Consider the following 18,237-nt stretch of genomic DNA (forward strand, 5'->3'; position numbering starts at 1 on the left):
CAGGCCCACATTTAGCACCTGCATTGAAGGATAGCATGTCTAATAGTGTAAATTCAAATAACTGTAACAGGACTTGAACCCACAACCATTCTAGGCCATACAGGAGTGTTTAACTGACTGAGTCAAGCCGACGCTCTGATGTGATCTAGGCAGTTCTGCAAAGTCCACCATAGAATGGAATCAAGAATGGATATAGTATAGAAGGAGGCCATTCGGCCCATCGAGCCAGTGCCGGCTCTCTGCAAGAGCACCTCAGCTAGTCCCACTCCCTCGCCATTTCCCCGTAGCCCCCTGCAAATTTATTTCCTTCAGCTACTTATCCAATTCCCTTTTGAAAGCCAAGATTGAGTCTGCCTCCACCACCCTTTCAGGCACTGCATTCCAGATCCTAACCAACCGCAGCATAATAAAGTTTTTTCTCATGTTGTCTATAGTTCTTTTGCTAATTATACCCCTTTCAGCAAGAAATTCAGTGTCAAGACTTTGGACCTTTTAAAGGTAAAGACTTGTGGAAAACATGAACACACATCTAGCGGTAAGTTGACACCCTGCAGTATCTCCTTTCTGCCACTTAGTGGTAAATTATGGTCCTACACTAGCAATTGCTGAATATTTCTTAAGTGCTTGAGGTCTGAACCTTGGTACCTGTCATGTCCTGGACCGGACAGGAACCAAACTTTATTTTTTAAACCCCCGAATATGAAATAATTTCTGCAAGAATGTAGATCATTTAAAAAAAAATGAACAATACTTCAGTTAAATTCTCACGTTCTACCCGACGTAAACCTGAGGTCATCCCAAACTCGGCTGCCCATGTCCTAACTCGCACCAAGTCCCATTCGCCCATCACCCCTGTGCTCGCTGAACTACATTGGCTCCCGGTTAAGCAACGCCTCAATTTCAAAATTCTCATCCTTGTTTTCAAATCCCTCCATGGCCTCGCCCCTTCCTATCTCTGTAATCTCCTTAAGCACCACAACCCACCCGAGATATCTGTGATCCTCCAATTCTAGCCTCTTGAGCATCCCTGATTATAATCGCTCAACCATTGGTGGCCAGTTCTTCAGCTGCCTAGGCCATAAGGCCTGGAATTCTTCCCCTAAACCTCTCCGACTCTCTACCTCTCTCCTCCTTTAAGGTCCTTAAAACCCACCTCTTTGACCAAGCTCTGCTCTAATATCACCTAATGTGTCTCGGTGTCAAATTTTATGCGATAATGCTCCTGTGAAGCGTCTTGGTGCCATATGAATACAAGTTGTTGTTGTTAAACAAATGTATTCTAAAGTCAGTCCTCCTCGTAGAGTGGTCATGAACTAACCGAAATGGCAGAACTGGCTCGAGGGGCTGAATGGCCTACTGCTGGGCCCATATTCCTCGATCAGCAATCCCCTGAGGCTGTGCTTTGGTAGTGGAAGGTTTTCTAGTTCTGGGAGGTAATAGCGATGCTTGGGAAGAGGGGAAGAGGGAACGGTGCAAGTTCAACAACAACCCGGGGTCAGCGAGTTGCCGATCCCTGTCTAATTTCAGTGGTCCAACGGAGGCTCGGCCCATGGAGAGGATAACCTGAAGCAGACTTTGGTCACTGGTCATCAGATCAGGTAACTCACCTCAACTAAAACTGTGATTAAGAGGAGCCTGCGATGAAGAAAGTAAGATTGAAAAACCTTTACGAGAATCGTGACCGGAACCAAAAAAAAAATGATTCTACGGAGCTGAAAGGGTTAAATTATGAGGACAGGTTGCATCGACTAGGCCCCTTGCGTATAGAGGATTAAGGGGTGCTCTAATTGAGGTGTTTAAGATGATTGAAGGATTTGACAGGTTAGATAGAGTGAAACTATTTCCTCTGGTGGGGGAGTCCAGATTAAGGGGGGGGGGGCATAACCTTAAAATTAGTGCTAGGCCATTCAGGCATGGTGTCACGAAGCACTTCTTCACACAAAGGGTAGTGGGAATCTGGAACTCTCTCCCCCAAAAAGCTGTTGAGGCTGGAGGTTCAATTGAAAATATCAAAACTGAGATTTTAGTTCGGCAAGGGAATTAAGGGTTACGGAACCAAGGTGGGTAGATGGCGTTAAGACACAGATCAGCCATAATACGTCCTTACTATACAGTATAAATGCACACGAGGCCCATGCTTGAGAGAAGGTCAGTCTGTGACCTGTCCTTTATTCCATAGCACTCAAGTGCTGGAAGTGGGTGGAGCTTCCCCTTTTATATCTGAAGGTCTAGGTTAGGAGTGTCTCCCACAAGTTCACCACCTAGTGGTCAGTGTTCTCACAGTGTACAACTTAGGTCAGATTATACGTGAGTTACATTGCTGGTTTGAATACATGACAAGCCAGATCTAATTGAATGTTGGAACAGGCTCCAGGGGCTGAATGGCCTCCTTCTGTTCCTATGGGTCAAGGAATATGGAATTCCTATATTGTTTATTGTCTTTTTTAGCCCTTTGCTTTTTACAGGATTCAGAAATACATTGTTAACGTGGCAGGAGTATTGAAGTAGGATCAGTTGGCTCTAGCAATATGTCAACACTTGTATCTCATAAAAACACTGGAAGAATGCCTCTGAAATTCTAGAAGAACTGGCAACTCGATTTTCTTCTCAGTCTCGCTGGATACAGTTACTGATGGGTTTCCAGTGCTGTGTTATGATATGCGTGCATATGACAGTGCCATCAAGAGGCTATTGGCTGCACTGCATCCGAACTCAGCTAACCTGCTTTGATTGGCACAGATATTTGTTTACAAGGCAATAGACTTATGCCACTGGGTTTTAAAAGTGGAGAGATCGCTTTATATGTTAGTTGTAGATTGAGAAGAGGACTGACATTCGATAATGTAGAGCAGAAGATCTGCACTGTAGAGGGAACAGAGGTTGATGCGGAGTCAAGCCCCCACTGACAGAGTGGGAGATCTGCCACACTACAATTACAAGTACATTTCGCAAGCCCAGTGCGCCACTTACTCTCTCTGCAGCACTACGCTCCCATTCCACTTTATCCAATGCTCCCACTCCACTTTATCCAACTCTCCCACTCCACTTTATCCAACTCTCCCACTCCACTTTATCCAACTGTCCCACTCCACTTTATCCAACTCTCCCACTCCACTTTATCCCGTAGCGGATTTCTGGCTCCATTTTGTCCAGCAATAATCTCCCGCTCCACTTCATCTGATGCCAGTTTCTTGCTCCACACTATCCACCCGCTTTTTATTGGCTGTATAATAGAAGGTCACCTGAAATGTGAGCTGCCTTATGTGTAACAACTATTCGGATCATTCGGCAAACCCTAACATCTTTTTAATGACCTACGTTTATGTTGTGTCTCATCATATCTCTGTTGATGGCAGAATATCCTGGCCACCATGTCTAAATTCAGGAGTGATTATACAAACGATAGTTCATTATTTCCAGTATCCGTCCTTTAGGTTAACCCTTTCTCCGCTGTACTTGTTTCATATTCTCTCTCAGATGCACATAGGCAAGAGGTTCAGCCATCTCCGACTATTCAGGAATATTTTACAAAATAAACAAGCCCTCCAAAGCCTTGCAGCAGAACTAAGCTATAGTGCTTGCTCCACCGCATTCTCAAATTGAGGACAACTGAGCAGTGTGTACATGTACTGAGGCCGACATTTGAAGGAAAGCTGGCACCCGTTACCATTATTTAAATGGGGAGTGATTATAAAACGCTGTAGTACAGAGCGATATGGGGGTTCTTCTGCATGAAACACAAAACGTTAGTATGCAGGTACAGCAAGTAATCAGGAAGGCAAATGGAATGTTGGCCTTTATTGTAAAGGGGATGGAGTATAAAAGTAGGCAAGTCCTGCTCCAACTGTACAGGGTGTTGGTGAGACCACACCTGGAGTACTGCATTCAGTTTTGGTCTCCTAATTTAAGGAAGGATATACTTGCATTAGAGGCAGTTCAGAGAAGGTTCACGAGGTTGATTTCTGGAATTCTCTACCACAGAAAGTAGTTGAGGCCAATTCACTAAATATATTAAAAAGGGAGTTAGATGAAGTCCTTACTACTCGGGGGATCAAGGGGTATGGCAAGAAAGCAGGAAGGGGGTACTGAACTTTCATGTTCAGCCATGAACTCATTGAATAGCGGTGCAGGCTAGAAGGGCTGAATGGCCTGCTCCTGCACCTATTTTCTATGTTTTCTATGTTTTCTATGAGGGGGTTGTCATATGAAGATAGGTTGAGCGGGTTGGGCCTATACTCCTTGGAGTTTAGAAGAATGAGAGGTGATCTTATTGAAACATATAAGATTCTGAGGCGGCTTGACAGGGTAGATGCACAGAGGATGTTTCCCCTCGTGGGGGAGTCTAGAACTAGGGGGCATAGTTTCAGAATAAGGGGTCGCCCATTTGAAGAGAAACGAGGAGGAATTTCTTCTCTCAGAAGGTTGTGAATCTTTGGCATTCTCTACGAGCTGTGGAGGCTGGGTGATTGAATATATTCAAGGTGGAGATAGACAGGTTTTTGAATGATAAGGAATAAAGGGTTATGGGGCGTGGGCAGGGAAGTGGAGTTGAGGCCAGGATCAGATTAGTCATGATCTTATTGAATGGCAGAGCAGGCTCGAGGGGCCGTATGGCCTACTCCTGCTCCCATTTCTTATGCCCCTATGTTCTTTACCTCCCCACTCCTTCTCAGTTAATGCTGACGCTTACCTTCCTCTCACCCAAAAGGGTTGGTCCTAGCTGATGGCTCCATCTCTCTCTCTTTTACTACCATCCATTTCTCCATCTGTGTTTCCTCCATACCTATCCATTTCACTGCCTTCCATTCCCCCTCTCACTTCGATCTGTACCACCCCCTTCCATTCTCATCCACTTCTCCCTTCCTGCTATCTATTCATTCCCTCCTCCCCTTGCCATCCATTTTTCCCCTGTCCCCTCCCGCTACCCTCCTCTCCGCCCCTCCCCTACAAAGTGGCTTCTAATGCGCCATGCAACAACAACAACAGCAACAACTTGCGTTTATATAGCCCCTTTAACATAGTAAAAATGTTCCATGGCGCTTCACAGGAGCAGGAGTATAATCAAGCAACATTTGACACTGAGCTACATGAGGAGATATTAGGACAGATGACATAAGAACATAAGAAATTGGAGCAGGAGTAGGCCATTTGGCCCCTCGAGCCAGCTCCACCATTCAATAAGATCATGGCTGATCTGATCTTGGGCTCAGCTCCACTTCCCCGCCCGCTCCCCGTAACCCTTTACTCCCTTAATCGCTCAAAAAATTGTCTATCTCCACTTTAAATATATTCAATGAGCCAGCCTCCACAGCTCTCTGGGGCAGAGAATTCCACAGATTTACAACCCTCTGAGAGAGGAAATTCCTCCTCATCTCTGTTCTAAATGGGCAACCACTTATTCTTAAACTATGCCCCCTAGTTCTAGATTCTCCCACGAGTGAAAACATCCTCTATGCATCTACCTTGTCGCGTCAGGTTGGGCCTATATTCCAATGAGTATTGGTCCAACCTGCTGAACCTTTCTTCATAGTCAACCCCTTCATCTTAGGAATCAACCCATTGAACGTTCTCTGAACTGCTTCCAATGCAAGTATATCACTCCTTAAATAATGAGACCAAAACTGTATGCAGTACTCTAGATGTGGTCTCACCAATACCCTGTACAGTTGTAGCAGGACTTCTCTGCTTTTATACTCCATCCCCCTTGCAATAAAGGTCAACATTCCATTTGCCTTCCTGATTACTTGCTGTACCTGCATACTAACTTATTGTGTTTCATGCACAAGGACCCCCAGGTCCCTCTGTACTGCAACATTTTGTAAACTCTCTCCATTTGGAAACATAGAAGCATAGAAAATAGGTGCAGGAGTAGGCTATTCGGCCCTTTCGAGCCTGCACCACCATTCAATAAGATCATGGCTGATCATTCACTTCAGTATTCCTTTCCTGCTTTCTCTCCATACCCCTTGATCCCTTTAGCCGTAAGGGCCATATCTAACTCCCTCTTGAATATATCCAATGAACTGGCATCAACAACTCTCTGTGGTAGGGAATTCCACAGGTTAACAACTCTCTGAGTGAAGAAGTTTCTCCTCATCTCAGTCCTAAATGGCTTACCCCTTATCCTTAGACTATGTCCCCTGGTTCTGGACTTCCCCAACATCGGGAACATTCTTCCTGCATCTAACCTGTCCAGTCCCATCAGAATTTTATATGTTTCTATGAGATTCCCTCTCATCCTTCTAAACTCCAGTGAATACATTTAAATAATAATTTGCTCTTTTATTTTTCCTGCCAAATTGGATAACCTCACACTTTCCCACATTATACTCCATCTGCCAAATGTTTGTCCACTCACTTAGCCTGTCTATATCCCTTTGCAGATTCTTTGAGTCCTCACAACTTGCTTTCCCACCCATCATCATCAAACTTGGCTACATTACACTCGGTCCCTTCATCCAAGTCATTAATATAGGTTGTGATAATAATATAGCTAATCTAGAAAGAGGTAAGTTTAAAGTAGGAGAGAGAGAGCCGGAGGGGTTTTGGGTGGGAATTCCAGAGATTAGGGCCTAGGGCAACTGAAGATATAGTAAAACGTCCCAAGGTGATACTCAGGAGCATAAGGAGATAATAGGACAGGTGACCAAAAGCTTGGTCAAAGAGGTAGGTTTTAAGGAACGTCTTAAAGGAGAAAAGAGAGGTAGAAAGGTTTAGGGTGGGAATTCCAGAGTTTAGGCCCCAGGCAGTTAAAGGTACAGCCAACAATGGTGGAGCGATTAAAATCAAGGTTGCACAAGAGGCCAGAATTGGAGAAGTGCAGAGAGCTTGGAGGGTTGTGGGGCAGGAGGATACAAAGATAGAGAGCATATATAACCCAATATCCAAAATGTTGGCTTTTGATAGCCATGACCTTTTGTAAGCAGAAGAAATAGAGGACGATCTCAAAAGGGAGTCATTAAGTCACAAAGCATTAAAGGAGCACAGATATCTTGGAGGGGTGTGGGGCTGAAGGAGATTACAGAGCTGGGGAGAGGCGAGGCCATGGAGGGATTTGAAAACAAGGATGAGAATTTTGAAATTGGGGTGCCAATGTAGGTCAGCGAGCACAGGTGTGACGGATGATGCGGGTCTTGATCGTCTCTCAAAGCTCTATCAACGAGACTGCTGTTGCTGGCCACGAGAGGTGGGAACTCTCGCAAGAGCATTGAGGGTGAGAGCAGGATTTATCCAGTACATTAGTCACTGAACTGGAGATTAGCCGGACTGGAGAATGGGGGCTGGGGGGTGGGGGGTGCGGGGAGTGGTCGGTTGTGCGTATTTATGTCAGCAAATGCTAACAGGCTGACCAGATCCAGAAAATAAAAGTCGTCAGTATGAGAACTCTGAGGGTCAGCACGTATGCACTAAGTAACGCCCAGTATGCGGGCGGAGGCCATCAATAGCCAGAGTAGTGAAGTACTGAGAATAGATGCATCATGCTGTCTCCCTGTCCCCATTCTTCTATAATGCCATTAAATCCATTTACAGAATCCACTGATTAATAGCAGGATGGGGAAAGTTTACAGGAATGCCATCCACTGCTCTGGGACAAGATGCATGTGACCTGAAGACTATATATTGTACTTCCGGACTATAGCATAATCTAGAACTAGGGGGCACAGTTTCAGAATAAGGGGCCGCCCATTTAGAACTGAGATGAGGAGGAAGTTTTTCTCTCAGAGGGTCATAAATCTGTGGAATTCTCTGCCCCATAGAGCTGTGGAGGCTGGGTCATTGAATATGTTTAAGGCGGAGATAGATTTTTGAGCGATAAGGGAGCAAAGGGTTATGGGGAGTGGGCAGGGAAGTGGAGCTAAGCCCAAGATCAGATCAGCCATGATCTTATTAAATGGCGGAGCAGGATTGAGGGGCCAAATGGCCTACTCCTGCTCCAATTTCTTATGTTCTTACCCATCACCACATTCTAAATGCATTACATAAGAACATAAGAAATAGGAGCAAGAGTAGGCCATTCAGCCTCTCGAGCCCAATCTGCCATTCAATATCATTGCCAATCTTCTATCTCAACTTCACTTTCCTGCACTATCCCCATATCCAAAAATCTATCGATCACATTGGACTACCTTTTTCTACAGGCAATGAGACAGGCAGGTAGGATAAACACGGCAGTAAATAAAGTAATAACCCCTTTTTACTACAGGTTTCAAACCTAGCGAGGTGTAGGGATCATTTCCTTGATCAACAACAGCAATTTGCATTTATATAGCGCCTTTAACGTAGTAAAACATCCCAAGGCGCTATACAGGAGCAAAAGGAGATATTAGGACAGGTGACCAAAAGCTTGGTCAAAGAGGTAGGTTTTAGGAGCATCTTAAAGGAGGAAAGAGAGATAGAGAGGTTTAGGGAGGGAATTCCAAAGCTTAGGGCCTAGGCAATTGAAGGCACAGCCACAAATGGTGAAGCGATTACAATCTGGGATGCGCAAGAGGCCAGAATGGGAGGAATGCAGAGAGCCTGGAGGGTGAAAGGGCAGGAGGAGGAGGATACAAAGATAGAGAGCATGTATAACCAATCTCCAGAATGTTGGCTTTTGATAGCCATGACCTTTTGTGACCAGAAGAAATAGAGGACGATCTCAAAAGGGAGTCATTAAGTCGCAATGCCGATCCCTGCTCTCCTTGTTCTAAAGCAAGTCATCGAATAATAAGTTCAAAACAGTGGCTTTGCCTGTGAACACCCAAAGTGCGCACTGCAAAGTTTGATGAGCAGACTAAGACCTCAGGGTTATGCTATCCACAAAGCATCAGAAAGAAACAACATTTCTGTCCTTCCACACAGCAGGCAATTATCTCAGAGCAAGGCATCGGCCTTTAGCGTAGCCTCCACAGTTAGTTATGACAAAAGTGGCTGTAGTTATTGTCTGCACTTTTATATCTAAATGTGTGTGTCCAGCCCCATCTCAAGCATTGATTTATTAACCTCGCTTGGAAAATGGTTCAAGAAGTTTCCCGACTTATTCAAACACAGTTGAAACTTCTGGCAAAAGTGGAGAAATTCCGATTATGATCTTCAAGGCACCACTTTAGAAGGAGACAGATTTCAGTTATTACGTGACAGAACAATCCCAGTGATAGATCAACTCAGATATTCATCGCCTCACCCTTTATCCCAAGATCCCAACACACGTACCACCAGGTAGTCGGATCTCTGTTTGATTCAACTAAGGAGCTCTGGGATTCATTAAGACAATAACCTCTATGCTGCACATGTCTCTTCATGGTATCTGTACAAGCTAAACTTCTTGGGATGGAAATTCGATCTTCTGCTGTCCCTCAGACCCAGAGGGTCAGCAATGGCGGTGGAAAGCACTTGCGCCTGGACGACCAGCTTCCAGCGCCCCCATGGGGCATTCGGTGCCGAGTATCGGCGGGGGCACGGAGCATTACCACCCGGGAGAGGTGAGCCGGTGTGCAACACCCCTGGGTTGCCACACCGGCTCGATTTTTGGTTGCCGCCCGACCTTTAGCGCTCTGTATGGAGAGAAAGCAGGAATGGGGTACTGAGGTGAGTGATCAGCCACGATCAAATTGAATGGTGGTACAGGCTCGAAGGGCCGAAAGGCCTACTCCTGCACCTATTTTCTATGTTTCTATGTTTCTATGTAGCGCTGCCCCCCGCCCCCGGTGGGAACGCCTGTGAAATCAGGTGTTCCGAGTCATAGTGGCCGTAGTCAGGTAAGTGTGATTGAATTTTTATGATTTTTTTGAGATTTATGTTGCTGTGGCGTGAGCTATATATTGGGAATATTTTTGGTGTGTATTTTTCAGATTTCCCCCCCCAGCCCAGACCTCTATTATGGCGCTCCGAGGCCGGCTGTTTAGCTTGGGATTTTTCCTTACTCAGCCGGCCTAGCGCTCTAAAAGAGCCTTGCAACGCCTCCCTTAACGCCCCGCTCCAAACTCCGGTCCTAGCTGATGAATTTTGCCGTGGCAGATGCAAACCATTTGCCATCCCAAAATTTACCGCTTTGCTCAGGACACCGCCCCAAGTGAGGCGTGACCAAATTTCTACCCGCTTGTTTACTAAATGCTAATTAAACCAACCATGCATTTCTGTAATATTTCAGACAGAGAATGAATATAAGCATTTATTTATGCAGCAGTGCATAAGAAAAGCAATATTTTACTTGAACCCAAAACCAATAAAAAAGGCTTTGCTATCTCCAGGAAATACAATTACAATTAAATCTTTACCCGGCAGATATCCCTTCTCCTAGAATAACTTCCGACACATTTTTTTAAAATTCATTCTCGGGATAAAGGCATTGCTGGTTAGTCTGGCATTTATTGCCCATCCCTAATTGCCCTTGAGAAGGTGGTGGCGAGCTGCCTTCTTGAACCATTGCAGTCAGTGTGGTGAAGATGCTCCCACAGTGCTGTTAGGGAGGGAGTTTCACCCAACGACGATGAAGGAACTGTTATGTCTTAAGTAAAGCAATGTGACTGAGTACTGTAGACGTAAGTGTGATCTTAGTCTCTTTATTCTAACTCCAGAATACTGGTACAGCATGGGAGGCCTGCTTATATACAGTGCTCCCAAGGGATGCTGGGATCCCTTGGGACTCCAACAGATATGCCCTCTGGTGGCGTTACTGTGCAGGTTACATAGGGTTACATACATAACGACAATATATTTCCAAGTCAGGATGGTGCGTCACTCGGAGGGAAACTTGCAGGTGATGGTGTTCCCATGCGCCTGCTGCCCTTGTCCTTCTAGGTGGTAGAGTGCGCGGGTTTGGGAGGTGCTGCTGGAGAAGCCTTCGCGAGTTGCTGCAGTGCATCTTGTAAATGGTACACACTGCAGCCACGGTGCGCTGGCAGTGGAGGGACTAGGATTGGCATCATGAGCAATGCTGTGGGAGATGCAGTAGCTTGTATGGTTAAATGTGAGGTTATCCACTTTGGTGGTAAAAACAGAGAGACAGACTATTATCTGAATGGTGACAGATTAGGAAAAGGGAAGGTGCAACGAGACCTGGGTGTCATGGTACATCAGTCATTGAAGGTTGGCATGCAGGTACAGCAGGCGGTTAAGAAAGCAAATGGCATGTTGGCCTTCATAGCGAGGGGATTTGAATACAGGGGCAGGGAGGCGTTGCTACAGTTGTACAGGGCCTTGGTGAGGCCACACCTGGAGTATTGTGTACAGTTTTGGTCTCCTAACTTGAGGAAGGACATTCTTGCTATTGAGGGAGTGCAGCGAAGGTTCACCAGACTGATTCCCGGGATGGCGGGACTGACCTGTCAAGAAAGATTGGATCAATTGGGATTGTATTCACTGGAGTTCAGAAGAATGAGAGGGGACCTCATAGAAACGTTTAAAATTCTGACGGGTTTAGACAGGTTAGATGCAGAAAGAATGTTCCCAATGTTGGGGAAGTCCAGAACCAGGGGTCACAGTCTGAGGATAAGGGGTAAGCCATTTAGGACCGAGATGAGGAGAAACTTCTTCACCCAGAGAGTGGTGAACCTGTGGAATTCTCTACCACAGAAAGTAGTTGAGGCCAATTCACTAAATATATTCAAAAGGGAGTTAGATGAAGTCCTTACTACTCGGGGGATCAAGGGTTATGGCGAGAAAGCAGGAAGGGGGTACTGAAGTTTCATGTTCAGCCATGAACTCATTGAATGGCGGTGCAGGCTAGAAGGGCTGAATGGCCTGCTCCTGCACCTATTTTCTATGTTTCTATGTATGAAATGTGCACAAGCTATACATCATGAATATGGTATAGCAGTGACATCAAATGCTTTGGCCTTGTCTCCCCCAAATGAAAATTCAACCTCATAGGCAGTCCCTCGGAATCGAGGAAGACTTGCTTTCACTCTTAAAATGAGTCCTTAGGTGGCTGAACAGTCCAATACGAGAGCCACAGTCCCTGTCACAGGTGGGACAGATAGTCGTTGAGGGTAAGGGAGGGTGGGGCAGGTTTGCCGCAGGCTCTTTCCACTGCTTGCGCTTGGTTTCTGAATGCTCTCGGTGATGAGACATATCCTAAACAAATGATTGACTTTCTTTCGACAGTTTATATCCATCTAATCTCAAGTAAACTTGACAAAATTGCATGTCTGCTCCTAAACAGTTTGCTGTATCACTGACAGTGATTTGCGCAGACGGAATATGAACCAGACAGCGAATGCCACGTCTCCACTTTCAGCTCCAGAATAACTTTGCAGATCTGTGACATTCTTTGGCATGTTCCCTTCTGTGCCTGTACTTTCTCTGCGGATCTGTTATGATGAACTTATTGTGCTGCATAGTAGCATTATTCTCATTTTCAGTCGTCTCACGGGTAAGTGGTGTGGCGTGGAGCCGTGCTAATCAGGAGGCATGCTCCAATCACCCAACTTGTGTTGAGTTAGCGGACCTGAGCCAAGATGACAGATGGAGGCACCCCTCTGGTCGCTGACCTACATTAGCTCGATTTAAAAGTTCTCATTCTGGTATTCAAATCCTTCCATGGCCTCGTCCCCTCCCTATCTCTGTAACCTCCGCCAGCCCTACAAACCCTCTGCGCTCCTCTAATTCTGGGCTCTTGAGCATCCCCGATTTCATTCGCTCCACCATTGGTGGCCGTGCCTTCAGCTGTCCAGGCCCTAAACTCTGTAATTCCCTCCCTAAACCTCTCTGCCATTCTCTCCCCCATTAAGACCCTTCTTAAAATGTACCTCTTTGACAAAGCTTTTGGTCATCTGTCCTAATATCTTCTTATGTGGCTCAGTGTCAAATTTTGTTGGATAACACTCCTGTAAAGCTACACGGGGATATTTTGCTATGTTAAAGGTGCTATATAAATGCACATGGTTGTGCAGCATTCCCATTGAACAGCTATGGAATAATAAAGTCAGCCAAGGATCTAGCTTGCTTCCATTTACCCCCTCAGTTGGAAAGTGGATGGGTGCAGATGTCAAGTGACAGCAGGTCCAGCTGTAGGCTGCTCACCTCCCCACACTCCCCAGCTGACATTCACCATCTAGGCCCACAGAGGGAGGCCCACTCGGCCAAGGTAGCAAAGGGCGAGCGACACATTGTGGAACTGTACCCCACCATTGGCCAGTGCCTCCAGTGGGGAAGGACTTCCTCTGGTGGCAACATGCAAAACAAATCCAAGAAGATTTCCTCTGGACGACGGTTCCAGCGAAATCCAAAACAAGGGGAGCCTTACATTCACGGATAAAGTAGCCACACATGCTGAGGAGAGGAACCCAACCCCACAGGGAAGACTGGAGAAGTCAATTAAGAAGTTGCTGATTGAGAACTTGACAACCCCATAACTTAGTGCACTGTCACAACCCAACAGGGATAAGGCAGATCACCATAAATATCGTCAGCGTACATAAGAACATAAGAAATAGGAGCAGGAGTAGGCCATTTGGCCCCTTGAGCCTGCTCCACCATTCAATAAGATCATGGTTGATCTGATCTTGGTCTTGAACTCCACTTCCCCACCTGCTCCCCATAGCCGTTCACTCCCTTACCGTTCAAAAATCTGTCTGTCTCCACCTTAAAGATGTTCAATGACCCAGCATCCACAGCTCCCTGGGGTAGAGAATTCCAAAGATTCACAACCCTCTGGGAGAAGAAATTCCTCCTCATTTCCGTTTTAAACCGGTGGACCTTTATTCTGAGTACGCAGACCATTGCCCAATAACGCAGTTGACCCAGGTTTTTTATGAACATCTACACAGGATAGCCTATTTAGATGGGTGCTTGTTTATAAAATGATGAGATTTACTGATGGGAACAGCTCCAAGTGCTGAATAGCAACAGTGTGGTCTGAAGTATAACACTCCACATCAATCAAAATAATAGAATATTCAAACCCATATAAAGCAGAATCTGAAAATTATGTTGACCAGAAAAATTGGCCAGGCAAAACTAGTCATTTAAAAGAAAAAAAAATCTGGATCTTATTAAGCTCTGGAAATGACCCTGTGCAATATAATCATGAAAACAATTTACATCAAATTAGTTTGACTGCTTCTTTACCAGATGTTCATTTATTTTAAACAAGCTGACGCCTCCCGTAACTAGCGGACAGATGAATTTGGCACAGATATGTCACGTGTTTGTCCGATGATGCCGCACGGCCTGGTTGCCAGGCATTATTACTTAGAGAAGGTAGGCCCGAAATATTTATTTCCTTAAATGCAATGATGTTTGCTCGCCGACATCTGAAGCTCAGATAAAACTTGTAAGATCGGGACTGTTGGCCTCCTTTTAACTGTGAGCTTCAAAGCTTCCTAAGTGACCAGGACATGTTTAATGATTTAGCTGCGGCCTAGTTGCAGTTATACTTCAGCCGGGCAGTAGCTGAGACTTTCTCCTGTGAGGTAAGAATCCATCTGGTCCACGGCTGCTGGTGAAGGTCAGTGTATCCAGTAAAAAAAAAACATACAGCAACGTGTTGGCAATTTGTTCGAGCCATCAGACAGAGAAAATCTGCACCGACATGCTTACAATGTCCCTGTGACTTAGTGACAAAGGGAACTTTAGTATGGCCCCAAGTTTCCACATGATTTGATCCTGATTTTTAGGAGCAACTGGTGGAGAACGGAGTATCTTAGAAATCGCAATTCTCCACATTTAAGTTTTCTGCAGTTCTAGTCATTTGGAACAGTTTCACTTTTGAACAGAATTTTTTTTCAAAAGGGCCACTGATGCCTGATTTGAAAGTTTCCACAGTGAAAACGTACTCCAAACTAACTTAGAATGGAGCAAGTGAAGATTTTTGTAGGCCTGAAAAAACCTTGTCTACACATTAAAAAATCAGGCACAGGTTACAAATTAGACGTCCGGAACGAGGTGGGGGGGGGGGGGGGGAAAGGGAAGTCATTAAATTCTACAATAAATCCTTAGTTATACTTATACAAATATTATACAAATAATTCCAACCTGAATAAAAATTTATAAGCAAAGAAAAGATTAAATAAACCATGTTCCTACCTGTGTGAAAGTGCTTCAGGCAGGGAGAATGCTGCAGGAAGCCTCAGAAGTTGAGGCAGCCATTCCCGACGGCGGGGGGGGGGGAGGGGGAGGCCCCCCTGCCGTCAGTCGGGCCCGTCGGGAAACGGCTGCCTCAACTTCTGAGGCTTCCTGCAGCCTTCTCACTGCTGCAAGAAGCCTCAGTGCTGATCATGGAAGGGCAATGTGGTTTTATTAAAAAATGTTAAAAATTGAACAGCTACAAAGAACTACAAAAATGGCCGAGTGCCAATGTTTCCTTCACACTGCGCGTGCGCGAACGCTCCAACGCACACGCGCAGGGATGCCGGCACGAAAAAAACTCATTTAAATGGTACCCGCCCCCTCCTACTTACAAAATCGGCGCGAGTGGTAGGCTCCACCCCCTGGGCGCCGCACCAAGCTGACATCGAGCTGCAAAGCGCTCGAGAATAGAGCGTTTTTTTTCAGGCGCTGTTTTTGGTGCGAAAAACGGGCGCCCAGCTCGGAGGGGCGCCTGTTTTGCCGCGTGTGGAAACTTGGGGCCTAATTCCTGCCTAAATTTGATTCACCTCAGTGAAGACTCCAAACTGCATCACATCGGCTGCAAGCATGGAGCATAATTGGCCTGTCAAACTTCACTTGTGCTTTTATATAAAACTCTGAACTAGTCTAGGTGCAAATAATTTGTCATGCTCTACTAGAAGTTATGTAGTGTTATGTCCCTGGTGGTTTGCACTCCTTGCTTTGTCTATGGACAGAATTTATTTTGATTTCCCATGTGTTAGAACACTGATATTTCAACCAAATTTGATTCCGCTTTATGCACTTCAAGGTGATTTTACTATTAAATCAAATTGTACAATTTTAAACTGGGTGCAGGAACAGGGAGATCCGGGGGTGTACGTACATAAATCTTTGACAGTGGCAGGACAAGTCGAGAAGGCTATTTATGTCCCACACGAGCCTCCTCCCACCCCTCTTCATCTCACCCTATCAGCATATCCTTCTATTCCTTTCTCCCTCATGTGTTTATCCAGCTTCCCTGAAGTGCATCTATGCTATTCGCCTCAACCACTCCTTGTTTGCAAAACCTTCTAGAAGGTATTGGAACAGTAATTCCCCGTCGCCTGCAATGACCTCCACACTTGGCAGGGAGCTTCTTTGCTGATTGCAGCCAGAGGCCACTGCTATCCTTCATCTTCTAAGTTGTGATTGGGAAGCATCCAAGCTGAGAAATTCCAGCACTGGCCAAACCATCCTCCCTTGGATTAGGGAGATTACTGAACACTGAAAGTATTCCATCTAACTCTTACCTTCTCCATTAATGTAACATTAGTTTGATTACCTTTTGCCCACCTGTCTGTAAAATAAAACATTATTTAATTCACTGGAACTCCCTCCTTGAACCTCTTCGCCTCTCTTCCTCGTACCCTCCTCGTTTAAATTGCTCCGAAAACCTACCTCTTTGACATTCCTTTTGATCACCTGTCCTTATATCTCCTTATGTGTCAAACTTTGTCTGATAACGCTTGTGTGAAGCGCCTTGGAACGTTTCACTACATTAAAGGCATCATATTGTTGTCGAATAGCTAATTGTCTTCAAATTCTTTCACCAGAAAATTTTGGGCTGTTGAAGTATTGAGCTTTGATGGCTATCAGCAGAATAACCTTTGCCAATTTTTTCCCTTTCTCTCCTGACAATTGGACCATAGACGTTTACAGCACAGAAGGAGGCAAATTGGCTCAGTGTGTTTGCCAGCAACTTGGGAGCAACTTAAAACTAACCCTTCTGCCGTGCTCTGTTCCCATGGCCATACCTCACCACCACATTCTCAAGGTCAATTAGGGATGGGCAATAAATGCTGGGCCTTGCCAGCAACGCCCACATCCCAGGAACGAATAAAAGAAACTCATCTTCTGCTTCAAAACAATTGCCTAAAGTGTTGATTCCAAGGGGTCCACCTGACCTCCTAACCTTCACCCGAGTTCTCATTTTTCATGAGTTAGACCAGGCAATGAGTGGGAGACTATTCCAATGTGTGGTTGTCGCAGCCAATCCCAAACTTATCCTCACATGATGTCCATCCGCACTCACTTTTCAACAGAGGTTATTGGGTAGAATTGGCTGTTTAGCATTGAGTCCTTCCCGAGTCAACAACAAGAACATAGAAACATAGAAAATAGGTGCAAGAGTAGGCCATTCGTCCCTTCTAGCCTGCACCGCCATTCAATGAGTTCATGGCTGAACATGCAACTTCAGTACCCCATTCCTGCTTTCTCGCCATAGCCCTTGATCACCCGAGTAGTAAGGACTTCATCTAACTCCTTTTTGAATATATTTAGTGAATTGGCCTCAACAACTTTCTGTGGTAGAGAATTCCACAGGTTCACCACTCTCTGGGTGAAGAAGTTTCTCCTCATCTCGGTCCTAAATGGCTTACCCCTTATCCTTAGACTGTGACCCCTGGTTCTGGACTTCCCCAACATTGGGAACATTCTTCCTGCATCTAACCTGTCTGAACCCATCAGAATTTTAAACGTTTCTACGAGGTCCCCTCTCATTCTTCTGAACTCCAGTGAATACAAGCCCAGTTGATCCAGTCTTTCTTGATATGTCAGTCCCGCCATCCCGGGAATCAGTCTGGTGAACCTTCGCTGCACTCTCTCAATAGCAATAATGTCCTTCCTCAAGTTAGGAGACCAAAACTGTACACAATACTCCAAGTGTGGCCTCACCAAGGCCCTGAACAACTGTAGCAACACCTCCCTGCCCCTGTACTCAAATCCCCTTGCTATGAAGGTTAACATTCCATTTGTACCTGCATGCCAACCTTCAATGACTGATGTACCATGACATCCAGGTCTCATTGCACCTCCCCTTTTCCTAATCTGTCACCATTCAGATAATAGTCTGTCTCTCTGTTTTTACCACCAAAGTGGATAACCTCACATTTATCCACATTATACTTCATCTGCCATGCATTTGCCCACTCACCTAACCTATCCAAGTCACTCTGCAGCCTCATAGCATCCTCCTTGCAGCTCACACTGCCACCCAACTTAGTGTCATCCGCAAATTTGGAGATACTACATTTAATCCCCTCATCTAAATCATTAATGTATAATGTAAACAGCTGGGGCCCCAGCACAGAACCTTGCGGTACCCCACTAGTCACTGCCTGCCATTCTGAAAAGTACCCATTTACTCCTACTCTTTGCTTCCTGTCTGAC

The sequence above is a fragment of the Pristiophorus japonicus genome, chromosome 6, assembly GCF_044704955.1.
Source record: "Pristiophorus japonicus isolate sPriJap1 chromosome 6, sPriJap1.hap1, whole genome shotgun sequence".
Lineage (NCBI taxonomy): Eukaryota > Metazoa > Chordata > Chondrichthyes > Pristiophoridae > Pristiophorus > Pristiophorus japonicus.